The sequence below is a fragment of the Protopterus annectens genome, chromosome 1.part1, assembly GCF_019279795.1.
Source record: "Protopterus annectens isolate FY-2018-M chromosome 1.part1, PAN1.0, whole genome shotgun sequence".
Classification (NCBI taxonomy): domain Eukaryota; kingdom Metazoa; phylum Chordata; order Ceratodontiformes; family Protopteridae; genus Protopterus; species Protopterus annectens.
The window spans coordinates 801,478,874-801,492,558 of NC_056726.1; positions in this window are offsets into that span (position 1 = coordinate 801,478,874).

Below are 13,685 nucleotides of genomic sequence, written 5' to 3' on the forward strand. Positions count from 1 at the left end.
CAAGAGATGCTCAGTTCCAGTCTCTAAATATAGTACCTTCAAGGTTGTACTTTTTCAGAAAAAGGGATGTAACACCTTTTTCTACTAGTTGACATGACTCAAAATTAGTATCCTTAAATCTTTGTAATGAGGCTGGGGAGAGCAAAGGAGTGCAGCAACTGCAAAAACAATGTAAAACTTCTTTGGAGCAGTTAACATCATAGTTTGCAAAAATGGCAGTACAGTGTGGTCAGTACTGAGCTTTAAGCCCAAATACAGTACTGCCAAGTAGACCACAGGTAATTAACTTAACAAGTACATCAATGAGTTGGAAGAAGAGGAACTGATTTAATGTATTTGATACGTGATGTTGAAGGTGGCAAATGTGGAGTTGATGTTCTCTGCCTAAGGATGACAGAAGTTTTGTGTCAGTTCAGTTTCAGGAATTTTAACCATTTTGCCTGTGTTTGTGTGGTTGCATGTGTGTGTGTGTTAGTTGAGTGTTAGATGGAGCCCAGTAAATCTTTCAGAAATTGTACAAGGTACAGAAATCAACTTTTCTAGTGGCTTTATAGATTGCTGCCACATAAATTATTAAACTGTGAAAGCACAAGCCTGAGCTTTTTCTTCAGGGTGGTGTACTGCATTTGTCAGCAAATTACTTGGCAAGACAGGGCAGATTTCAGAAACTACATACAGAAGAGGATTTGTGTGACAGATGGGAAAAACATTACTAATTTCTCATCTAGGGATCTTGCTTCCTACCTTGGTGCTGCTTAAAATGATCATACCATATAATTATCGATAAACACCTGTTACAGGAGAGCTTACCTGTGCCAGCTGGCATTGTTCTCCCTTCTACTCCTTGGCTAATTGTTAGTGCCCCACCCTACACACATAACTCACAGCAGTGTTACTAGACTTCAGCTTTCTCCCACCCACACCAGTATCCTGACAGGTCAATAGTTTGCACTAATGATCATTTTCTTGTATAGCCTGCTGTTGATGGAGAATACATGACAGAATGTACCTGAAATGAAGGGCTTATTCATATCTCCTCAGATGACAGCTGGTCACTGAAGTGAGCTATATGATTGTATGAGTCAGTGACCAGTCCTTTCCCATACCAATGCATTAATAGAGTTCCAGTTGATGGATATTTGTTTTATTGACTGTTTGAGTGTTGGCCAGATATGTGCTTATTCAGTTATAAAGGTATCCCATGTAGACGTGACACCTTAGTAAGAGATGCAACAAAAATAAATAAAATTGTAAATATAAAAATTATCAATAAAAGCCAGAGTATTATATGCAGAAGAAGAAAAACTGAAACACATAATTTACTGGAAATAAAGCAAAAGCTTGTCTGTATGCAGCTTGAGTTGCATTTACTGTACTTTGCAGTTACTGTAGAATCAGTCAGTGAATATACTAAGGTGTTTTCAAATTTTCCTAGGCGCCGTGGAGGCAAGTATGCCATTGGGTCAGCGGGAATCGGTGGTGGTCAAGGTATTGCTGTAATCATTGAGAATGCCAAGTAAAGGCCAGAAGCAACTGTTATCCTTGGATGCCATTCAGTGTTTGTGGCAGTGACGATTTTGAGAAATATTTACAGAAAAAGAATACTTAAGAGATCTGGCCAGTCGTTATTTGGAGCAATGTTAGTAAACCTACAGTCTACTGCAAAAAGTGACCATGTTTTTTTGTAAATTAGAGTTTAATAATAAAAGTTTCTTGCACAGTTGCTATATCTGTACCAGAGGCAAAACTAAACGTGTCAGTACCATGGCAGGAATTGAACCTGGAGTGGGAGTGTGGTACAGTTTATTTTTCTGTTTATGAAGTATCAGAATTGGCTGCACCGTTTTTCTTTTATTCCCAGTGATTTTTCTGAGAGACCAGCAAGATTGTGGTCATAGGGAGGTTTTGTGAAGGTGTATCACCCACTTTTCTGAAGAACGCCTCAGATTATCTTGCTTTCCTTGAAGACAAGTACCTCCTTCCTGTCTGCAGCTTCCAGTTGGGATCATGAGTGAAATTTGCACCCTGTACAGGCACCTGCAGCCCTCTTCCACAGAGAAGTGTGCAGGCATTGCCTCATAACACCTCTCCCTTGCTTAACCAGCTTGTTTAGTAACCTGGGCCATTATTTGTAGCCTGGATTTTTGTGTCATAGTCAAAGCTTTATCCCTGTATACAATCAAGCCAGCTGTAAGCTATTTCTTTGTTTGATTTCTAGTGCTTACAGAACAGATTCATGCTGTTTGTGGGTTGCATATATTTATTGCTATCAGCACATAATATTTTACTTCAGTTTTTTATGTAATACTATCATAATGCATCTGTAGTGTTTGCTGAGTGATGACATTAACTGTTGCCACAGCTCATATAGTTACACTTTTAAATAATGTACTTCTGCAACAGAGGACTTTGACATGCTACCTGTGCACAGATTGTTGTGGCATTAAGTGGTACAAGAGAGAGGGAAATGTGAACTGTATTTCATTTTAAGTGTATTGTCTTTTTCGTGAGCTTGATTTTGGTTTCATGTTAGTTACTAAGTGCTTTTGTTACCTAAAAACTGATTTTCACAATATACTAAAATCCCAGGGATTATATACGCTGTCCCCCAACATTCAAATAAATGCCTCTAAAATCTGAATTTTCAAGGAGGCAGATTTTGTTCTTAAGACTGTTTTCTGTCTTAGATTTTTAAAGCTTTGTTAACAGTTCTGCTTCTGGATAATCACTGTATAAACTATTAGTGTTCCTTGTATAGGATTTTTGAGAAAATGAATATTTCCATGTATTCAGGGCTGTACTATTTCAACATACTGCAGGCCACCATGCCCTACCTGTATTTCAGAAAAAAACTTGCTCCTTTTGTATTAGCCATTTTAAAATAATTCTTGAAGGAACATACTAGTAACATACTGGGCTTTACCAGAAAGGCTCATCCAGACTCTGCTACACTTTGCTGTGAAGGAAAGGTTAGTTTGCTGTTATTTTTTGTATTTCTGTATTGCCTTTCTATATTTTGAATACTGTAGTTTGTTTTCTTTACCTTGTGTTTTGCTTGCATTCTGTTTAACAGCATATTAAAACTTCAAAAGAGACCACAGCTCTCTCTGTTCTGAGTCAGGCAGAATTTTTCCCCTCCCTCCCAACCATTTAAGTTGTCTTGTTAAATACCACTGTCTTTCTAGTTGCCCGCCTCTTATGTTAATCTGACCATATATCTCATTTCTCTCTACTTTCACTGGCTTATGTGAGTAATCACAAAACCATCACTTTTGAAATCCCACCCCTTCAATTATTTAAATTTATTGGCCATCCTACAGTATTTCATAGTACCAAAATACAAAAGTAACCACCCCTTTCAGTCCATCTTGCTGTTTTAAAAATAGTAACTCTCCACTAAACCTTAACTTTTTAAACAGGTAAAACTCAAGTTACCTACTTTCATATCTAACTTCTCTAGTGCACACTGCAGAGTGCATTCTTTTCAATCTTACCTTTAAACATCCCTGTTACTAGCACTTTCTCTAATACCTAAAAAGATCATCTCTACTTGACTCCAAGTAGACTTTTCTCTATCTGTTAAACCTAGCACTTGCTCCTACAGTACTTATTACCTTGATACGGCACTCTTATAGATAGCACCCCAAAAGGCAAACCCCCATTTCTCGGTCACTCCGTCCCCGGAATCTCTTTTAAAGTTTTTTGTCTAGTCCTTCTAGCATGTCGAGGGATCAGTTGCTAGTGTCCTCTCCTGCTCAGCTGGTGAACCTGGGAATATTGAGGCAATGTTACAATTGCCTCATGTACACAGAACAACCCTCTCCTCCTCCCACAAAACACAAATACATGCGAGAGATGCAACTATACAGCCAAACTGGAGGCTGAGCTCTCTCAACATAGGACTGGCAAGACCAGTCAGGAGGAGAAGGTTACCACACACACTATAGACCCAGTCTCACATAGTACCATCACAACCTCAAATCATACACATAAACACACAAAGACATACTCGGCTCTGATCAAAAATCTACCAAAACAGCAGAGGCCACCAAAGCAGACACCCAAACAACCCCCACCTCAGAACACAACACCTGCAACACATAGACCTCACAGTCAGAGTGTCAAACAGTCACAGCCCTTAAGGCCAAACACAATGCCAGACACACTAGTCATTGGTGACTCCATAGTCAGACACACTGACGTCCCGCTCACCAGAATGAGTAAGGAGAAGGTCACAGTAAGCTGCCTGTCGGGCGCTAGAATCCGCCACATAATGCAAGCACTCAGGTCTCTCAACAGCAGGTACAAATATGACTCAGTCATTGTCCACGCTGGTGTAAACGACCTGAGACGTACCTCCTTGGACTACATGAAAAGAGACATTGAGGAGCTCTCTGATTATGTAGCCCAGGCAGGTATGACCCTGACCTTGAGCAGTATCCTACCTTCACCAAGAATGATGCCACAATACAGAGATAAGATGATCAGCTTTAACAATTGGCTTAAACTCTGGTGTCATTCAAAGGGGATCAATGTCTGTCTGCCTGGGATGACATGCTGGACAAGCCACGCTGCTTACAAGGGACGGCTTGCACCTGTCACCCTGGGATTCCAGATATTGGCAAAGGCTCTTGCCACCCCATAGTGCCTTTTTAGGCAAGGCTCAAATTCTAAACCTACCACCCTAGAACACAAAAAAGGAAAAAACTAAGGGTAATGCTGCTCAATGCCAGAAGTCTAAATCTCAAAATGCACGCACTCGAGGCCCTTCTCAGTATGGAGAACATCGATGTCTGTGCTGTGACAGAAACCTGGTTCAAGGCTCCTGAGAGCACCCCAGCACTATCAGGTTTTACCTCTTATCATGCGTTCCGGCCCCAAAATCCAGACAATACCAAGAAAGGAGGGGGGGGTATCCATATTCATCAAAGACACCCACACCTCAAGACTGGTGGCAACGCACGATGCATCGGAGACCATCCAGGTGCAATTAACCATAGGCAAGACTGCTCTGCAAATTGTAGCATGTTACAGGCCACCCTCACAAACTCAGGAACCTCAAATGGCCTTCCTGAAAACACTAGAGGGGATAAATGTATCACCAAACACCATCATACTAGGTGACTTCAATTACCCTAATATAGACTGGGAACACTACTCAAGCCCAAACACCATAGCCCAAAAGTTCCTGGAATTCATAAACTCAAATGCCATGGAACAACTAGTCACCATCCCCACAAGAGGAGAAAACATACTTGATCTCATCATCACGAACATGGGAGCACAATGTTCAACACCGAAGTATACCCCTCACTGGTGAGATCAGATCACAAACTAATCTCGCTGGACGTCCTCATCCTACTCTCACCTGAAATAAAAGACCACAGTAAAGAACTTCTCGAAGCCGACTTCACACTTCTAAAGACTAGTGTGGTCTCCTTTAAGGCCCCCGAGCCGACGGAAAACAGTACTCAAGCCGCTGAATCACTTACAAATGCCTTCTACCAGCACCTGCAGGACTGCATGGATAAGGCAATCCCAAGCAAAACAAAGACTCTTTGTACCAAAGGCAAGCGTCCACTCTGGTGGACCCCAGCCATAAACAAACTCTACAACAAAAGGAGGAAGCTACTACAAGATAGAGCAAAATCCTTAAAAGGTAAGACACCCTTGATCACTATAAGTAAAAACTAAGAGCTCTCATAAAATCATCCAAAGCAAATTTTGAGAGAAAAATAGCTAAAGACTCAAAAGACAATCATAAGGCCTTCTTTAGCTATGTTAGAAACCTGGGAGGAAACTCCCAGATATGCTCAGAACTAGTTCAAAATGATGTGAAGATACTGATCCTACAGACATTGCCAACATACTGGCTGACAGGTTCAGTGCAAACTTCTCCCCTCCCCAAAGGAGAGATATCTATACCAAGCGATTGCAGCCCCCAAACATCTCCAACGCCCAAGTGAGAACTGCTCTCTCCAAAGCAAAAACACAGCATCCATGGGACCTGATGGTGTCCCCGGCTGTGTGCTCCACGAACTCAACGAGGAATTAAACCCACAGCTAGGACAGCTGTTTAATCATAGTCTTACCTCTGGATACGCACCCAGGAGTGGCGCACTGCAACTGTGGTCCCACTTCACAAAGGCAGTGCCTCCACCGACCCTGGAAATTACCGCCCATTAGCTTGACAAGCCTTATCTGCAAAGCCATGGAGAGGATCATAATGGACCTCATAAATAAAGACATAGGGAATTTGCAGACTTTGGATCCATCCCAGTTTGGCTTTGTCAAAGGCAGATCATGCCTTCTAAACTTGGTTGACTTTTTGAAACAGTCACCAAAGCCATTGATGAGGAAAGGCAGTCCATACAGCCTACCTCGATCTGGCGAAGGCCTTTGATACAATACCCCACTCGGGTATCATTGAAAAACTCATCAGCTTAAATGTTAACCCATATATCACAAGATGGGTTGCAAACTGGCTGAGTGACAGAACCCACAGGGTCAGAGTTGCTGGCGCCATGTCAGACTCAAAGCCTGTCACAAGTGGTGTACCACAGGGCTCAGTCCTGGGCCCACTCTTGTTTGGCATCTACTTTTCCGAAGTACAAGCAAACACAGGAGGGTTATGGCTGACAAAGTTTGCAGATGACTGCAAACTGGGCGCCATAGTAGAAAACACATCTGACACAGATATCCTTCAGAAGGGTCTCACAGAAACGGATAACTGGTGCCAGAGCCATGGCCTAAAGTTAAATGCCAAAAATGCATAGTCATACCCTTCGGGAAAAACAAGGTTACACTAGCTACCAAATAGGTGGCAATCCACTGAGTACAGAAGAAGTTATCAGGGACCTGGGGACCCAGGTTGATAGTAGTCTGTCATTCGACACCCATGTAGCTAAAGTAGTTAGGAAGACCTTCTACATTGCCCACCTTATCATGAAGGGATTCTCATCTAGATCAAGGAGGTCATAGTCTCCCTATACTCATCACTCATCAGACCAATGATTGAGTACAATGCCCCATTCGGAATGTATCTGACCCGACACTTGCAGCAGCTGGAGAGGCCACAAAGTTCCTCACCAAAAGGATAAAGGGTCTCAAACATCTGTCCTATGCTGCCCGACTGAAAGAACTCCAGCTCTATTCAGTCGCTTACGCTTGCTCAGAGGTGACCTTTGCCTAACATACAAGGCCATGTCAAACCCAGATTTGATGAATATGCTTCACCTCAAAAATCTAGATCCGTCAGAGCCACAAGGCGGGAGACTTAAACCTCGACACGGCTATTAATAGGACGTGCTGGAGGGATAGATTCATCACCCAAAGACTCCCTATGCTGTGGAATAAAATCCCGGTATATGTGAGGCAGAGCACCTCGCTGGCCTTGTTCAAGAGAAATCTTGACCAATGGATGGGAGATCGCAGATATACCCCAGGGATTACCTCAGTGTCACTGCTCAACAGAGGCACAGCAAAATAATGGGTATAGTTCCCCATACTAAAGGGGTGGCGTAAGCCACAAAACTATGGGCTAGGCTTGTAAATGCCCTCGGGCAGATAGCCTAGTATGAACCTATGAACCTATGAACCTATAATTGTTTTCCTAGTGCCCTCTAACCCTCGTACCCCACTCTCACTACTCACATACACCTCTGGACTGTGGCAATGGGCAAATACTGTGTCTTTGAAACTAAAACGAAACCAAACAAGCAAAACAAAGAAACCGTGAACAGCGAAAGACAGCCAAAAGGAGTGTGTTTAATTTAAGCGCTTTTCGTCAGCACATATAAGCTGACTTCTTCAGAAACAGAACCACTGACAACATAACCATTTAAAAAGGCTCCACAATCAGCCTACGTCATACAATTAACTCCATTAATTCAATTTAAAAAAAATTTAAAAAAATTTTAAAGCAACAAGAGCCGTAAATGGTGGCAAATGTATAAAGTCTAAGTACATATTGAAAGCAGAGAGTACATAAACCGAATCCACTTATTAATTTAAAATCCATGTAATTATGTTAAAACATTTAAGTGGATTATTGTTAGATGTTACAGAATACAAAATAAGTATTAATAATGACATAATTTCAACAAGTACTCTATGTACATATAATATACTGTTGAACTCCTGATCCGAAGCTCACAAGGATCGTGTGTATAAAGTATAAACAAGTCTAGAACACAAAATTATTCTAAATTACATAAAAAGTGTTCATAATTAAACAAGAAAGATATGTTTATATATGAAATAGTTGTATGTGTATGTATATAAGTATAATAATGGAATGTTTACAAGAGGGGTAGTGTTTTCAAAAAATGTATTTGTGTATTTTCATATTTTTATTCCAATATTGTCAATACTACAAACCCCTTGTTTAAATTCCAAATTTTTTAATTTTAAGTCCTACATGTTAATAGTAAACTCAGCTTCCAATAGGAAGGTGAGGTAATTATGTATATGGTGTAACCTAATATAAAATTCTCAAAAGGTGTATATGGTTCTCAAAAACTATATGTACTTAATCTATAATTTTAATGTATAATATATAATGTAATAGGTTAGACATACCTTATGATACAAATGTCGTGTCTAACATGTTGACAGTAAAATTAAAAACTAAAAGTGACAAAAGGTTCGAAATGTCATACACAAGAACATAAAAACTTAAACGTCAAGGCCATCATCTCTTTAGACTGTTCAATTTTAATAAACTTCCTATTGAACAAGACTCATTTAGTCCAGGAAAGCTATACGCATTCAATTTCACCTGCCATTTCAATTCTAATTCCTCCAGTTTCAAATTTCTAGGGCCTCCTCTCGGGTCAATTTTTACATGATCAATTGCCATAAATCTGAAACCATGGTTAGGGTAGGCCGCCGTATGTTTTGCAGTTGCGTTTTCCAGTTTCCCTTTTCTAATAGCATACAGGTGTTTATACATCCTTTCACGCAGTCTTCTTTCGGTTTTACCGATGTAGAATGCTGAACAGGATGTACACCTGGCAAGGTAGGTGGTAAATGTAGTGTTACAATCAAATTTATTCCTCAACTTAAATTCTTGTCCATTCAGGCTAAACGAGTTGCCTTCATGGACGTGTTTACAGTAATTACAGTTCAGGCATTTATGCATACCAGGACATTTCACTATTGACATGTCATGCCTTTCTAACAGGGTTTTAATATTGTTCCCTTTCCTGTAAACTATCATAGGTTGATCCCCTAGTTTTTCATATAACTCAGGTTGTGTTTTAAACAAGTTCCAATTTTTCTTCAGTATGGATGAACAAAGGGTGCTTGTTGTACTGAAGGTGATAATAAATTTGACAGTAGATATGCTGCTGTTAAATTGTTCACTATTTAGTACCATACTCTCGTTCTGGCCACACTGATTCCTTTCGACCAAGTTAACACCACTGTCCTCAGTAGGTGTTACAATGTTAGTCCTCAAAAGTGGCAAGTACACATTACTGTGTCTTTTATCCATTACCTCCTGAACTATCGGGTCAAGAAAAGTTTCTGGGTAACCTCTATGAATAAACATTTTCTTTATATAAACACATTACTTTGTAAAATCCTCATCCAGACTGACCATTCTGGAAGCTCTTACCAGCTGCCCTTTCACAACAGATTTCTTCTGGTGATAAGGGTGGCAGCTGGTGTAGTGGAGGAAAGTGTTGGAATATGTAGATTTTCTAAAGATGTTCGCAGTAAACGCGTTTAAATTGTAGTTTTTACTTAAATGGATGTCAAGATAGTCAATAGTGTCACAATGAAAAGTGTAAGTGAATTGCAGGAACTCAGTAGTGTTGTTAAAGTATTCAATAACTTGGTGGCCATCGCTCTCACTACCTTTAAATAAAATGAAAATATCACCCAGAAACCTTGTATAAAACAAAAAGGAATCAGTAAACACGTTGCCTTTAAAGACAAACTCTGATTCCCAATAAGCCATTACCAAGTTTGCTACACTTCCCCCACAAGGCGAACCCATAGCGACCCCTATTTTTTGCAGAAAGAATTCATTACAGTGCAAAAAATAGTTATTTGTTAGTACCAAGTCCATGAGGACAGATACTAGGTCAATTTCCCTAGTAGGGGCTTTGTGTTTCATAAGCATGAGTCCTACCCATTCTAATGCTACCTCATGGGGTATACTGGTGTACAGGTCCTTTACATCAATTGTGAGGAAGTTGTAGCTCTTGTCAAAAGTCAAGGTGTCTATGTTCTTCAAAAAGGTCCAAGAGTCTTTACAGATTTGGGACTCCTTGGCCAAATATTTTTGTAAGATGGCATCCAAAACCTTAGCACAAGAGTATGTGGGGGATCCCCTACTGTCCACCAAAGGTCTCAGTGGTGGATTCTCAACACTCTTGTGGATTTTAGGGATGCCAAAAATACAAGGGTATCTAGGAAATGACATTACCAGGTAGTTGTATGTCCTTTGATCTATCTGACCATCGATGAACAGGTCCTCAATACAGTTCCTAATAGCACTGTAGGCTCTATTTACCTCACTACGTGAACTGTGTGCATATGCTTCAGTGTTGAGTAACTCATTCATCCTATCCTGATAGTCACTCATACTGAAGGCAACCAGTCCACCACACTTATCGGGTTTGCAAAACCTAAGCCCTTGGGTGGTGAGGTAATGCATTGTATCCCTTTCATCGTTGCTCAAGTTAGTAGGAAGGTTCCTGTTATTCTTATAGATGTTCACATGTCTTACATCCAATTCACAACATTTCTCAAAAAGGTCAAGAGCAGGGTGCAATGGAGGATTGTAAGTACTAGGTACATGGAGACTTTCAGTAGAATCAAAAACATTACCCATCAACACCTGAAGGTTCAATTTCCCAACAAACATTTTAATGTCTAGAATTGTGTTGGTCAGGTCCCATGGTTTTGATGGGATGAAAGTAAGTCCCTTAGATAAAAGGTCGACCATTTCAGGCCCAATTTCTATGTTACTAAAATTGTATACATTAAAATCACCAGTAGTGTTTGAAATGATAGAAGGTACACTTTTACTACTCTCCAAAAGATCAGTCTCATGGGAGCAGTAACTTAAATCATTCAAATTAGTAACAAGATTAGACAATTCTAAATTGGCCCCATTGGGCCCAGGTACAAGATCGTTCATATCCATAACCGGATCAGGCAAGTCATAGTTGTCAGTCAAATTCAAGGCTGAACCAGTGACAGATCGAGGTTTTATTTCCTGTGGGCATTGTAGGCCCGTTTGTCTTTTACTGGGTTTTGTTGGTAGTTTTTGTGCTTCGGTCTGGCCCCGGTGAAGGGGCCCTGCTGAACATTTGGATCCCATATCTGTTGTCTATCAGGTTGAGCACTTCGCAATCTGTTACGCCATGGAGTACCCCTACCTCCTTGTCCTTGGAGCTCAGGTGGCCCTAAATCATAACTGGTGTTGTTGGACTCGAAGTCATCAACAAGGTCACAAGGTCCTTGTTGTACGACATTCTGGTCCTTATTGTATAGGTAAGATTTTTTAGGGTTTACCATTCCCTTGCCCCAAACTTGAGCCACAGATGGAGTGGGGTAAGCAATTCCCAAACCATATGCTTTAATGTCTCTATCAACTTTTTTAATTTTATTAGTTTCCAGTTTGGACATATATTGGTCAATACTATTGAAAATATGATCATAGTCGTATTTGTAATGACCAAATTCGTAATGAGCTTGTATACTTGTGTCCAATTCCATTACGTAACAAGAAAGGTCGCTGACCGAGATGATATAATGTTTAATGATAGTCTCAATCAGCTCAAATTCTTGGCGGTCGAACAGGGAAACCAGATCTTTATGGAAAGCAGACCCATTTTCCAACCCAGTAGGGTAGGACACCCGTCTTAAGCCTTTGGGAACAACCTTTCTAGATAAACATTCTTGGAAGTAAGATATTTCTAACTGTAACTTTTTGAGTTTGACTAGGCACGAGTCAAATAACTTCAATTTGTTACCAATTAGATTGTCATCTTCTTCAGCTGTTAGCCCCCTAGAGTTGTCAACAGGTTGAGCAGTGTTCACACTATTAAAACAAAAAACATTTTTTAACCAGGTAGTAAATGAGGGAACTGTTTTATTACCTTTTGGATGCAGCAGTTCGCTTCTAGATGGTCCAGAGAATGTACTTGGTATGTACTGGTGGGAACCTCCAAGCTCAACATCATTAGTAGTCAATGACACTTCAGTTATTCCTCCAGATTGATCTAATGGCACTCGCTGGTTTGAAATAACCTCATTAGGGTCCACTTTGTTGATAGCATCCACGTGTGTATCCATACCTGGCCTTACAATACAGTTAGTTGAACGTGTAGAGTGCGTTTTAGTACTCAGAATATTCCTAGTATCCACACAAAGGGAATGGTAAACCCTAAAAAATCTTACCTATACAATAAGGACCAGAATGTCGTACAACAAGGACCTTGTGACCTTGTTGATGACTTCGAGTCCAACAACACCAGTTACGATTTAGGGCCACCTGAGCTCCAAGGACAAGGAGGTAGGGGTACTCCATGGCGTAACAGATTGCGAAGTGCTCAACCTGATAGACAACAGATACGGGATCCAAATTTTCAGCAGGGCCCGTTCACCGGGGCCAGACCGAAGCACAAAAACTACCAACAAAACCCAGTAAAAGACAAACGGGCCTACAATGCCCACAGGAAATAAAACCTCGATCTGTAACTGGTTCAACCTTGAATTTGACTAACAACTATGACTTGCCTGATCCGGTTACGGATATGAACGATCTTGTACCTGGGCCCAATGGGGCCAATATAGAATTGTCTAATCTTGTTACTAATTTGAATGATTTAAGTTACTGCTCCCATGATACTGATCTTTTGGAGAGTAGTAAAAGTGTACCTTCTATCATTTCAAACACTACTGGTGATTTTAATGTATACAATTTTAGTAACATAGAAATTGGGCCTGAAATGGTCGACCTTTTATCTAAGGGACTTACTTTCATCCCATCAAAACCATGGGACCTGACTAACACAATTCTAGACATTAAAATGTTTGTTAGGAAATTGAACCTTCAGGTGTTGATGGGTAATGCTTTTGATTTTACTGAAAGTCTCCATGTACCTAGTACTTACAATCCTCCATTGCACCCTGCTCTTGACCGTTTTGAGAAATGTTGTGAATTGGATGTAAGACATGTGAACATCTATAAGAATATTAGGAACCTTCCTACTAACTTGAGCAACGATGAAAGGGATACAATGCATTACCTCACCACCCAAGGGCTTAGGTTTTGCAAACCCGATAAGTGTGGTGGACTGGTTGTCTTCAGTATGAGTGACTATCAGGATAGGATGAATGAGTTACTCAACACTGAAGCATATGCACACAGTTCACGTAGTGAGGTAAATAGAGCCTACAGTGCTATTAGGAACTGTATTGAGGACCTGTTCATCGATGGTCAGATAGACCAAAGGACATACAACTACCTGGTAATGTCATTTCCTAGATACCCTTGTATTTTTGGCATCCCTAAAATCCACAAGAGTGTTGAGAATCCACCACTGAGACCTTTGGTGGACAGTAGGGGATCCCCCACATACTCTTGTGCTAAGGTTTTGGATGCCATCTTACAAAAATATTTGGCCAAGGAGTCCCAAATCTGTAAAGACTCTTGGACCTTTTTG